This window comes from Aulonocara stuartgranti, assembly GCF_965226115.1.
Source record: "Aulonocara stuartgranti genome assembly, chromosome: 16".
Taxonomy (NCBI): domain Eukaryota; kingdom Metazoa; phylum Chordata; class Actinopteri; order Cichliformes; family Cichlidae; genus Aulonocara; species Aulonocara stuartgranti.
In genome coordinates this window covers 18,865,423-18,879,306 of record NC_138952.1, presented here as the reverse complement: position 1 = coordinate 18,879,306, position 13,884 = coordinate 18,865,423, and the positions used below count along the sequence as shown (strand labels likewise).

Genomic DNA, 13,884 nt, shown 5'->3' with positions numbered 1-13,884 from the left:
AGCGTCAATGTGTGCCATACGCTGTAACACAAAGGTCACGGTGACCGAAAGGAAAAAGGCCTCTTCGTTTAATAAAGGGGTCTCTCAAGCATTCCTTTGTCTCTCTCTCCGCCATGCATGTCTGGGCTCTGTCCCATTTTTCTCCTCACTCAAGTTTCATTCTAGCCACACACCAACACCTTCACTATAAACCCTTACTCCCTTATGCCCTCTCCACCACACGATCTGGTGAGTTTCCTTTGTTAGACAAGTTGCTTGTCAGCACCTAATTATCACTTATTTTCCTTCTTTTTTTAGTTGACTTTCTCCTCCAGCTCATCTTTTTTTTTTCAAAACAGGAAGGCATCTCGATCCCACTTTAATCTATTCTTTTTTTTTTTATTTTTTTTTTACATCACATAATTATCAATTCTTTTTTTAAATTCTTGTGTATTCTAAACTAGTTAATGAGTGGCATCCTCTCCATATGACACTGTGCAAAAAGAAATCAGACATGGAGAAACAGAGCGAAGCCCCTGCAGCTATTTCAGCTCATTATACCTAAAGGTGGAAGGGACAGGCACATCACACTCTCTCTCACTCTCCACTTTCTCTCTCTCTTACAAACTCACCTAAACACACCGAACGTCAAGCCTGAGGGAACAGCTGCTCTCTGACACACATAGATGGGGATAAGTGACTGAGGTATTTCCCTCTGTGTGCCCAAACATTTCCTCCAGAGCTGTGACTTAGCGGTGATGGGTCACTGAATCATGCACAGCGCTAACGGACATGATGCTTATCAACATTAAAATTTAGAAAAAAATAATATCAAAATCGAGTACTTCATACCATGAGTTGCTTTCCAAAAGCATGAATCTCCTGCCATCTGTGCAACAACCACAGGGGTTCTGATAGAATTTGCAGTACAAACGTCCACGGTCGCTTGTGAGTTGTAGTCTTCCCTTCTTGTAATAACCCTCTACCTACACCTCTGCCCCACCTGCTGCCTCCACATTGCTCCTCGAGTTGAGCTTCCATTACATGACTAATAGAGGTGTCAGGACATACACACCTTGAAAAAGTTAAGAGCAGCAATTCAGTGTATGAATGTTAACAGAGACAAATCAGGAGGAGGGTTATGCAACAGCTATGGCTAAAATGGAACAAATGTTATCTGCTTTTGTTAAAATAGATCACTTTTTAACTATGAGCCTCTTGCAATATTGTTGGTTAAACAGCATGTGTGTACATAAAAGTTGAGAAATAGCATTTGAGAAATAGCAGTGATACACTAATTACCTTTGTGCGAATGATGCTCATACTAGTTATCAATGTGAAGGCGTGTGTGGTAAATCAGAAGTTTTATCTTGATCTTAAAGTCCAAATTCACACTGCAGTTGAAGACGGCAGCAGTGAATGTAAACAGTTGTCCAATAAAACTGCCGAACTCGTAATGTGTAATACCACTGCTGTGGTGTGTGTCTAAATAAGGGCAGAAATAAGAAGGTTCTATTTGTGAATGTGCTGCAGAAAAGTTTAGTGCCTGTGAGGGCTGGAAGACTCCAGTTTACTACTACGACTACTAAAACAGCATCCCTCCCAGCTCCAATTTCTAAAGTAACAGGAACCACAGACAGTAGAAGAAAAACATCATCCACTGGTTTCTGAAGTCCCACTCTGAAACCTCTGTCAGTGCAGTACACAGAAAAACCAGATGTGAGGTGGAGGAGCGGGTTTCGCTGTAAAACTGCTTGCTCGTAGGTTTTTATCAATTAAATTGTTGGCCAATATGCGCATGAATATTATAACAGATAAGGCACCTTTTTAAGGCAGTATGCCCAGAATAAAAAAATCTGTTATCAATTTTCATTGCTATAACCTAAGAATGAGTAAACAGAATCAGAAAACAGGCCAATAAACTCAGCAGGAAATTGTTTACAGAGGTCAAGTCAGGAAGCTGTTTTCCCATAGACATCGGAAGTCTTTTTGCAGCCACAGCTATTTCCACCCGAAGGCTTTCAGATAGACTGCAGGTTTAAGACACTTACAGACTGGGTTTTTTTGGGGTTTTTTGACTGGCTGGAAGCTGCATCCATGTTTTACGCTGTCTAAGAAAGGAACACAGCACTGGTAGTCTGGTGAAAGCTGCGGTATTTAAAAGATTTCTCAAAGATTTTCAACTGAGCTGGAAATATAACCACAATATAAAGTATGAATAACAATATAAATAATAATCAGAATTATGGAGTTAAACTTACAATCCAGCAATGATCAAGTGATTATGCCTGGGGTAAAAAGATTTTTTTTTTTAAAAATGTCTTCAATTTGATCTTTTTAATGAACTGAAACTGTGGCCTTAAAAAAATCCAAGCACCCCAACCCAACAGTGAACCCTCTTTCAAAGACACTTAGATCTTTTCCTCAGAACCAAGAAGGCATGCTCGGGATTATTATACGTGCCGCAGAGCATGAATTAATGTTAACTGCTTAATTGTACCATGTGGGCTCCTGTGTGGAATCATCTGTGTTCATTGTCTTTCTCTGCTCATTTATTTAATTTCTTTCTTCAGTTTTGTCTGGTATAAATTCACCGGTGTATCTCGCTAGTTTGCTTTTATGAGCTTTATGTGAATTTGTTCACTTTCTTGAGCTGTACAGCACGGGTATAGAGGGAGTGGAATAACAAAAGAAGAAAGTGGGAGAAGAAAAGAAAGACGGGCAGTGAGTGAAAGAGTGGGCTTTGTTATTGTGGCGGGAGAACGGTGACGTAGAGTTAAAAGGCTGAATTTTGCGATAAGAAAGGGATCCACGGTGTTTCAAATATGAAACGGTGTTTACACAAAGGCAGAAGAGGGGGATTTAAGACTAACTAAGATGCACAGGAACACGCACGGGCACACGAGCGCATACATACGCACAAAATATGACACTACCTCTTACTGAGGACCAGCCAGGAAATGAGCCTGAGTGAGTGAGTGAGTATGGAAGATGGAGAGTAAGCAAGAGATTAAAAGGCAAAGCGTGAGAGGAGGGGTAGTCTGAAGAGAGGTGGGAGTATGAAAGACAAATCTTCCTAAGAGCGTTTGAGAAGAGCTGTGTGCAAAGCTATCGTTGACTGAAATCCTTTAGAGCATCAAAGATTTACTCATCATGCCTAAACACATGAAATATTCCTTCTACCCCACCCTTCCCGATTCGGTATCAACCTCCTCTTCCCCCCCCCTGCTTTCTCCATGTTTCTCTTCTTCATCAGCTAAAGACCAACTTTATATGTCTTTCCATCTGTCATACGCTTCCTTTAATATCTTCCATCTGGCCATGTATTCAAATAACATGAATTACAGCAAACACTCTGCACCCAGAAAACGAGAAATATAAACAGACACCACCCCAGTGAGGGTTTGTTAGTTTTTATCCGTTGCTACTGTCCTGAAGGTTGTTAGCACATGTGCAGGCTTTTGCTCTGACGGCCAATAACATCCCAGAGTTAAGCGCACTTCTACACACAAACACAGATGCTGCCACGCAATACTCTGTCTACCTACAGGCACACATGAGTGCACCCGGGCAAAGGAATACAACATGCGCAATTATTCACGCACCTTTTCCTCTTGCATACTACAAGCGGCTTTCATCAAGCATATTATGATTGCAATATTACTGGAGGTGGACGTATTAAAACTAATAGGCTCCATCCCTGTCCTGCACTAGCTGCATTTTCTACTCCTGCCTTACAGGAGCTCCCACCATTTTCCTTCATCGTCACTCCAGCCCCAGATGGTAAAGCACTGTGACCAATTAAAGACTTCCCTGAGGATAGAACCAGTTATAGCCCCAGCCATCTGACCATTTCTGTTTTCTAGTGTGTGTATGTGCATGTATAAGCCTTGCAAGAGATATCAGTGCTTTTTAATCAGACTACAAAGCCTTGTTTTTTGGCCAGTTCCATACTCCCTCTCGCTTAAAAAGCATATACTGGCATACAAGTCCAGGAATAGTCATCTAGAGCCTTTGCTTGGCTCCTCCTTCGTGGCTCCTGTATCACCACATTGAATCAAGCTAGAGACAGAGTCAGGGTCTATTAGTGGTGAAAAGTCTTAGCAACTGTACACGTGCTCTGTTACCATTTCAGAAATGGTATCACTGAAGGAGATGGGTGACAAAGGGAGGTGGGCAGTGCTCAATCACTAGGCAACCATCCAGCAGGGCAGCAGATGAGGGAGCAACTGTCTGTATGAGCTGCCAGCACTGAGGGAAATTAGGCATGTGCCAGCCCTGCTCCTCTCACTCTCTCTCACCCACATGCAACACACCCACACGCTCACACCCACTTCTTTCTGCACACATCCCAAGGTGGCCACCCAGGCACCGGGGCACAGGTGGCAGCATATGTTTGTCGTCTGCTCTGAGGTCAACTGAGAGGAAGAAACCGACTGCCCCTGTCTGCTCATGTGTGAAGCGTCAGTCCGTACTTACAAAAGCTTTTAGATACTTGCAAGTGTGTGTGTGTGTGTACACATTGTTAGAATCTGTACAGCAGATTTAAGATAGTGTTTTGTCCCCGAGTTGGAATTTGAAGGCAATGAGCTTGCTTGCCTCGGTGCTGCTTCACTAAATTGAGTTAAGCCTCCCGGGCTTCTCTACTTTCATTTTTCACTTCTACACCAGCACTTAAAAAAATAGCCCGTGGCATTCATCCTACACTCAAATCCACTACATCAGACATTTTAACTAAATCTCTGTTTCCCATTGCAAATAACGAGGCCGTGATTAGTATGCTAATGAGGTGGGTGTGATGCTAATCTTTAAACCGGTATCCATTTAGTCTCCATCTCCTTTAACAGTCCTTTGCATATGCCTGTCAATAAGGACAGCTAAGAGTATACAGAACTATAAACAACAAGGTTACCCATGAAAACTTAAAGTAGTGCAACATCCCTGTCAACTTGCTCTGTGCAGATAACATTGTTAGAGCCTTTTGATTAAGTTGATACTTAACATAATCTACAGCTTCTTATCCTGCGTGGTCTTTCTTCCACATGCTTGATGCTATGTATGAGCCATCAGCATGGAGGCCCAGTCCCGTGAAGTGTAGCTTCTGTGCTTGCTACTACAGCCAGTTGTGCTGCACAAATGGTAAGATCGTTGCCAAAGATTAGTTGGCAGAGCACGAAAAATTTATATGGGTGGAGTAAAGAGTAACTCAACAATGCAACTATTCTGCCATTGCACACACAGGACACGTTATGTCTTTTACAGTTGTGCAAGTGTCATGCCCTGCCACATGGCAGGCCGTAAATGCCAGTATTTGTGTATGCTCTTGTACATAAAATAATGTGTAAATACATTTGGATGGTGGTGTGCATCCAAGGGGTTACTGAAGTGAGAAAGTCCCTCCCCCCTTTTTTTTTTTTTTAAATGAGGCTTCCAACCAACCGCCAACTTTAAACAATGGAGCAGAAGCATCCTGGAACGCACTCAGAACCGTGTGACTGCTCGAGGATATTACACTAGAAGTTCCACTCTTTACCAACACATTTTAACAACGTGAATACAACCACTCATTAGCAAATTCATTCACATCCATATTTATGATGAATTCATATTCAAACGGTGGCTGTGCTCCGTTAATCTCGCAGAGGAGGCAGCAGGCCCCTGAGGGTTAGCGCTTAGCTAAGCTAATCAAATCAACCAGAGGAACGGTGGAGTATCTTGAGCCCATTACATAAACATTAATACACACAAATGCATGTGCATCCACGTGCACATGCATTTGTGTGCATACAAACATGCATTTTATAGTTTTCTAATTTGTTGACACACGAAATCCTTTCTCATCTGCCAAACTCAGTGGTGTAGGGCAATGAGCTAAATGCAGAGCACCACTGACATCGTTAATATTTTTGTAAGTGTTACAGTCAAAATCTGCAAGGCAGTGAATGTCTCAAAATGTGTCTGTAGGCAATGATGGTTTTCAGCTTTGTAACAGCAATAGCTGGCCCATCTTGCACCTTAGTAGTTTTCACAGGTACAGCAAGTCCCTTACAAGATCCAGGACCTGATTTGGTCCAAATCTTACTCACTGTAATAGGGTAGAGTGGTGTGAACTGAGCCCAGCTATCATAATGTTCCCAATATAAAATTGCTGTTTTAAACTGTGTACAGAAAACATGATTGTATTTTTTAAACAACTATTCTCTTCTTATTCGTTTGTTTAACACTATTTTGAGTCAGGGTCGTTATCCTGTTTACTTAGACCGTACCAATTTTAGATCCCTTCTTTAAAAATAATGTTATGGAAGTCAGGTTCCAGTGTTTGATCCGCTTGCATTTGAGTCTAAAATGTTGGAACTGTTAGTATCGGCAACCTCATTAGTTTGGTCTTCTGTGACTTTGGCAATGTACACAATTAATTTGTCCGATATCCAAACTGCTTTCTAACTGAACGCGTCTATTCAGTGTTTCAAAGTCACTCGAGTGTCAGACAGTTGGCAGGACCTAAGAGGCATCTTAGAGCGGTACCTAGTGTCAGAAAGACATATGTGATCTTGACTGTTTTGGGAAAGGTCTGAAGATAAATTTAAAATGTAGTTGCTTAACTGCCAGTTTTAAAGAGCCATAGATTGGTAGGAAAATATAATTTCGGAATCATTTTTATCTACCCACTACACAGTTTGCACATGTACATACAATAAAGTCCGACTTGTCCTACATGACTACAGAGAATCAAGGTATCCTATGCAGCACTATTATACTCAGTGCTACATGTTCTATTCAGTGGTTGTATTGTCTAACACGATGATCCACCGGGTTGTTAAAGCCCTCTTCACTGATGTTCAGTGTGCTCCAATGGGAGCACTACAGCATCATCCCTCTCAGACTCAATTATGGGTGCGACATCTGTCCTGACTGACAGCTCACTACATTGTGTGACTGTGGCTGTGTTTGCGTTTCCAGTGTGCATGCATAAATGTGTCTGCGTATGGTGGGTAAGAGTGGCAGTAATGTTATCGAGCAGGAAACCCCGTCCGCTAAAGTGGATGAGATGTGCAAGAAATTGCAAGCCAGCCACAGTGATAAAATCTCTTTCCATCTGGAGTCCTGCCTGGTCGGCAGCTTAGAGCCAGTTTGTGCATGCATACGCACACATACACACGTTTCTCTGTTTCTGAACACACTTAGTCATAATGCATTGCCTAGCTCCTTTCCTTTTAACTTTTTAGCCAAATCTTTGACAACCTTTGCACTAGCCTGAAAACCAAATTTAACCCGCCAAAAAAAGCCATTTGAAGGTCACAAAAGGAATGCCTTCACTGTGTTGGTTGACTCACACAAAGACCAGAAGATCTGTGTAAGTGCAAGAGGCGTGCACAAATGGAAGGAAAGGAAATCTAATTATAAAAAGAAACAGAAGGCTGTTAAGGCAAATCTGAGGGGAAGGAAAGAAATTTAGGTGTCACTGCAAGGAGAGACAAAAGAGATAAAAAGCTCCAGTCACATTCAGGCCTGTGCTCCCGATCAATACCAAGAGACACAGAGATACAGCTTCCCCTGTCTATTCATCTGCTCTTTCTCTCCCCTACTCGCCCCTTTCCCCCAAACAGGCAAACATTTTACTCTTTTTTATTTTCGACACAGGGCTTCATCTTCCCTTCTTCCCTTAAAAAAAGAAAAGAAAAAGAAATTCCTCCCTTCATATTTTTCATCCTATTTTTCCTCATCAGCCTTTATTCAATCACAGATTTCCTCCACAATCTTGCGCTTCAATCACCCTTACAGCTTTCTCCTGTGATAAAGCTCAGTGAACAGCTGTATTGACAAAACCATATACCTGCATGACAAACATGGGCTGGGGGGGCTGAAGTCTGGAGTAGGAATTGACTCTGTAGATTGATGGAGTGAGCGGGATTCAGATGGGGAGACAGCATAGAGAACAGGAAAACAGGGGAGGGGGGGTGTCTTTGTACGAAAGATAGTGAGATGACATTTTCTTGTTCTGTCTATCCCATTAAGTGAAGCAGAGGAGTGCAGCTTGGCAGCATTGAATCCTCTGCGAACAGAAAGGCAGGGGAAACGCACAAATCAGACACGTGCACAGTGCTGAGATCAGCAGAGGCATGATCCCGCCACTCTCATTGGGAACGTATGTTTTTAGCAGTGCACAGTCTCAGCAATGCTTCGAAAAATCCACACTCCTCTTTTCCCCTTTCCCTACACATTATGACCTTTGTTGGACATCACTTCACTACATAAGCACATTTTTTTTTATTACTGGGTCAACAAAGGGGAAGAAGTGCTCCCCTTCAGACCCTATAAGCACTGCAATGGACAGAACATGTTTTTTTGCAGATTGGTTTAATCTGCAAACCAATAATTGCATAAATTCATTATCTGGACTGTACCTGGATCACTGCTCACTAACTATTAGTTCTAATAGAATGGTACTTGTCATTGGGAAACATCAGGAAGCAAAGTTAATCATATTTAAAGAGGAATTGTAAAGGACATTAAAGGGACAAATGGTTATAGCTGGAAACGTAGGTCAAAACATCTCCAAAGAGCAGGTCAGAAGAAGAGCTACAACATCACAAACTGCTAAAAGCAAAATGTGGCTGTGAGAGAAAAAGATTGCAAAGCATGCAGAAGACTGCAGACTGCTGGAAGTGACAGTTAATGAGCGCAAGACTGATCAGAGTACCCGTGGTGACCCCGTCCACTCCTAGAATGTGCACAATGGCAGACATGCATCTGAAGGAGACCATCTGCTGCTACTGCCTTGGTATTTGATATCACAGGGCGCCTTCAGAAGTGTCTTGAAGTCCATACTGTGACAGATCAGCTGTTTATTGTGGCTGGTCGGTGTACGGGGAATTATGATTAATAGAAACAGGCTAACAGACTTGTAATGATAACAGACATTCACCTGTGCTTTGCACCACGCTAAAATAGCCTCGAAGGAAACTCAACAATGTAGGAAAAACATCAAAACACACACCGGTATCTTTAAGCTGGGAAAATAAAAAATGAGCCTGCAACATACGCACAAAGATAGAAAAGGAAATACAAGTGTTCAGCATCCTATGGACTCACTTACACAGATGCAATGTTGGCAGTCTTTTTTTTAAATATTTGTTCAGTCATGGTTTAACTTATAAAGTGATTCATTTTGCTTTCAAATACTGGTTATTTGTTTTTTAATAATGTTCATTTTTATGCCTGAGAACAGAATATGAGCTGGGTAAGAGAATACACAGCAGAAAAAAATAAGGAAATTAAATAAATGAAATATGAGCCATAAAAATAACCAAAATAAAAACTCTGGAAAAATTGGGTATTTTGCTGTGGTTTGTTATGAATTTGTTTTTGGGTTTTTTTGCCCAACGGTATTTGAATAATGGGAATCTCCAAGGTCTCAGCTCTAGTCTTTTACTTTTTCCTCTTTCCTTCTCAGACGCCTCAATTTGTGCTGGCTAATTGCATTTAGGAGTTGCATGGCGGTTGGTAACTGCATTAACCTCGGGAGTCACATCAGGCAGAGACTATTTAAAAACGCACCCCTATAGCACCAGTTGTATTGTGGGTAATGCCTCTAGGAGGCGTAACCAATCACATCGGAGTGAGACGAAGAGCTCATCATTTATTGGTCACACACTCTTTTCAGCATCGCTCCACTACCTATTTCCAATACTGCCTCCTTCTGTCCCTATTCCCCTCTTTTCCAATTTCCTTATGTCTGCCTTTTTTTTTCTTATTTTATTTTATTTTTCTTTAACAAAAAAAACAAAAAAAAAACAACACACCATATATTGAAACTTTTACTTCCTCAAAACTGCTTGCTGCCAAATGTATTTTTTTCTGATGTCACACATCTCAAGATGGACATGTTCTTCTTTTCGCTCATTTAGAGAAGGCGAATAACAGAAAGCCATTTGTTCATGAACTTACCATGGCTTTGATTACCCATCTTTTTTACTCTGTTACTACAGTCCTGGCTTCTGCCAAACATGGAGGCTAGAATCTGTATATGTGCCAGCACAATGACTCCTGTGTGTTCTATGGCAGTGAGGGTATATGGAGAGCAGCATGTCTCAGCGAGGGCTTGTTGTTCTGCTAGTTGTTGGACAAGCTCGCACACAGGCTGGTGCGTAGGATAAGGACAACCGTGACGGCCATGTCAGGCTGTTGTCCTTTTCTTCTGCAATCTGATGTGTAGGAGGAAGTCAAACAGGCACAAGCACACACACATAGAAAGAAAGAAAAATCACACACAAGAGCATACACCCAAGTAAAACAGACTGAGCTTAGTCAGCCTCCAACTTAAGAGAACGGAGGTGTACAAAGGGAAATGCCAGGTGATCTTTGACTTTAAAAAGCTTCACATCACTCAGGTTAAATGCACGCCTTATGTAATATTTGACAATGACAGTGGAGCATGCATAAACAACAACAACAACAACAACAATTATTACAGTAAAAGCACATGATTAAAAAACAGGAAAAAGGGAAAAATGGTTATGCATTTATGCGACATATACCCTCTATTGTGATGACCATAGCAAATTGTGGTTCACTCAACCCAGTTTGCTAATCTAGTAAAGCGGTGTGAATCATAATTATTGCTCTGTCAAACAGTCATGTGGAGCTTTACATCTGCTGCTGTCCAGACTTCCCATCAGAGCTGCCCAGTGAAAGCTGAAGGTTTAAAGCAGCAGGCGAGCATTCAACATATAACAACGTGAGCAGCGCTTCTGTTTAACTGATGAGAGAAACTAAATCGTTTACCTCATCACAGATGTGGGAGAACCTGCAGCAACTGTGAAGTGCATGCAGACAGCTGTGATTAGGCTTCTGTAATAAACCCTTAAGTGTTTAGATGTACTTAAGTTTAACACTCAGGCTAAGACAGACTAAGGTAAAAACAGAGAAGCATGGTAGATTGTTTTTGTTTTTTTAAAGGAGTTAAAATCATAAGCAACATGCTTGAATAGAAAGACAGATGATGTTTCAACCATGACTCTAGTAAATTCATATTGGTGACACAAAAGAGCAAATACTCGAATCATAATAGGAAACTACTAAATTTGATTTCACTAACAGAATTCTAAAACATCCCACACACATTTTCAACCCTGCAACAAAAAAAAATCGACAATTTTAACACAGTTGGGTAGCTGCGATGAGTGTACCACCAATTCATTAAATAACCAAATGTAAAACAAGATCACAATCCACTTCTGCTTGTGTGTTTAACAAAGGCAAGAAAATATTTTTAGGGTGTTTTCACACTTTAACCTCTTGGTTTCGTATCCTTTCACACTAAGACAAATCCAAGTGAACAAATGTCCCACAGAAGTACACTCGGTCTGCTTACTGGCCTGAAGTGTCTCAGAAATAAGCAACAAAAGTAAATACAGGAAGACTGTTTTTGATTAGTGGATAAACAGAAAATCTACATTTATTTTATGCTACAGTTTGTGTACATCTATAGAACTTTTCCAACAGTCAGATTGCTTTATGTTCAAGGATGCAGCAGTTACTTCAAATATGTAATGTACGCCCGAGCTGGGTTAGATCGAGATGATGTAAGTGAACCCTTTTGGAGCTCAACTGGAACCAGACTGAGAGCACCTCCTCCAAAGGGCCATGATGCGGTTGTGCTGGTACCATTTTTCGCAAAAGAGCAAAATGAATCTGACTTCTAAATAACAAAGGTGTGAAAGAACATTGTGCTGTCAAAGTCAAGCTGCTTTCCCAATCCAAATGCACAGAGGAAAATAATAAAATGTCAAATCTAACCTTTTCTCCTACATACTAAGGATCTTCCCGTGGTTTGGAGCCATTCCATAATTTAGTGGATATAATCCAGAATGTGTGCAGTGGTGGCTAATTATCATTTGCACAGGTGAAATATTGGTCTTTTGGGACCAAGCAGAGAAACCTTTTCAGCTGATTAATGGCTTTACCTTCATGGAGGATAAAAAAAAAGTCAAACTTTCTATCTACCCCCTCCCTAAAAAAAAAGAAACAACCCCTTTCAGATAAAAAGAGAAGCAGGTATCCCATTTCAGGTAGTCAATAACACACAGTTGTTGTATCCATCTGATAGACAATACAGGATGTTAAACAAAAGGTCACAGTATCGTGCTGAATAATGTGCAGGTTCATGGCTGAAACTACTTCCCTTTAGGCAGCAAGTGTTAAGTTCCACATTAAAACCCTTCCCTGCTCTTTGTACAGAAAGATGACAGTGGATGAAACATATCACCTTGAGTAAGACTTAATACAGTAGTACTCAGGGCACAGATTACTGTGCAGCCTTCTTCCCCTACAATTAACCCAGCCACCCCACTGCCAGACACTCACACAGACATATCCCTTCTGTCTCCCTTTCTATCTCACTTCCTACATGCCTATATGTCTTTCATAATACTCCCTGCTTACGATCATCCTTTGACACTACCCTTGAAACACAATTCCTCAAAGGCACCATCAGCAAAGGTTTTTTTAAATACATCAGAGGGAGATCAAATTAGAGAAAGGGGCCGGGGTTGATGATTAATAGAAACAGACACGTGACAGTATGAAAGCCAGACGAATGTGCTATAGAAGAGAAATAGGAGGGTGAGAGGAGGGAGAACAAGGTATTGTTTGCTCACAGTGGTCCAGGGAGGCAAACAGCTGCCAGGGGAATACACAGGGACTCAAAAGCACAGTAGAGGAAAGGGGAAGAAATGGAGACCCTGCTGCGTACCCCTGACCCTAGAAACTGGGTTAAGAGGTTAGAGACACAGAAAGAGGCTCAGATAACAGTCCCTCAACACCTCCGCTCACATACTCTCTCTAGCTCTCTCTCACACACTGATCTATAAATACTATGTGCTATCAGCACTGCTGTTTCACAGTGCCCTGCAACTGAGCCCTGCCCCACATTCAGATCATACTGCTCATGCTAGAAAATACAAACCACTGAAGTCCTAATAATAACTTATTTGGTGAAAAAGAAAGCTAAACTAACCATTGATCTTCTAGGCAAACAATGTCTTTGCAATGGTGACTCAAAAAGTATGCAAATATTTGCATTTCTCAGCTCGCAGTGATACTGTGCTTTCATCCCATCGGAATCTGCTTTGACCTTAAAAGGAAGGTCAGTCGTGAGAGAAATAAAGGCATGAAGTTATGGGGGGAATGGAGTGACAGCTGTGTCTTCAGTACTGCCTTTTGGGTAGATGTGTGTATGACTCCGGAAAATAAGGAGCGGGAGAGGGGAAACTACTGACTGCTACAGTCTCACATTCTGCCAGTACACTGAAAGAGCCCACGGCAATAGATAAATGGGTGGTGTGGGAATACCTGTGTGGATGCGTCTTGGTTTTCCCCCCGTTCAAAACAGGTGGGAAATACATGACAATGTAGTGGAGGGGAAAGTCTTTCAATGCATGTTTCAGTGTGCGCAGGTGCTTTTTTTTTTACAATTATAATTATCCTAACAGTCACTGATCAAACTGTTATATCATTACGCCAAAATGGATGTTTTTTTGTTGCTTTTTTTTTTAGCTAATTTGATTTAATAAATTAAAGTTTTCAAATTTCTGCTAGCAGAAAGCAGTAGAATATACAGTAATGTGAAAAAGTCTTAAGCCACTCCACATGTCTTTATATTTGGGTCCCAAGATATAACACTTTCTTGTATTTTTTTTAGTGCTCTCGAGCAAAAGTTCTCCAGCCTTTTCACCAATTTTCCATCCAGTTCTTGTACCCGATCTTTTTCACAGGAATGCTTTTTTTTTGTTTGTTAAGCCACTAAAAACTGACCTATGAATCATTCAAGCATTAAAAAGGCACCTAACACAAAGGAGGAAATCATCCATCATGTTCATCGATGGGCTAGCCTCCCTAGAGCAC

General features: G+C 41.3%; 1 protein-coding gene across 2 annotated transcripts in view; it reads right to left on the bottom strand.

Moving 5' to 3' along the window:
• igsf3 (immunoglobulin superfamily, member 3) overlaps positions 1–13,884 on the bottom strand; it is a 79,417-nt gene that overhangs the window by 46,502 nt on the left and 19,031 nt on the right. The window lies entirely within an intron of this gene.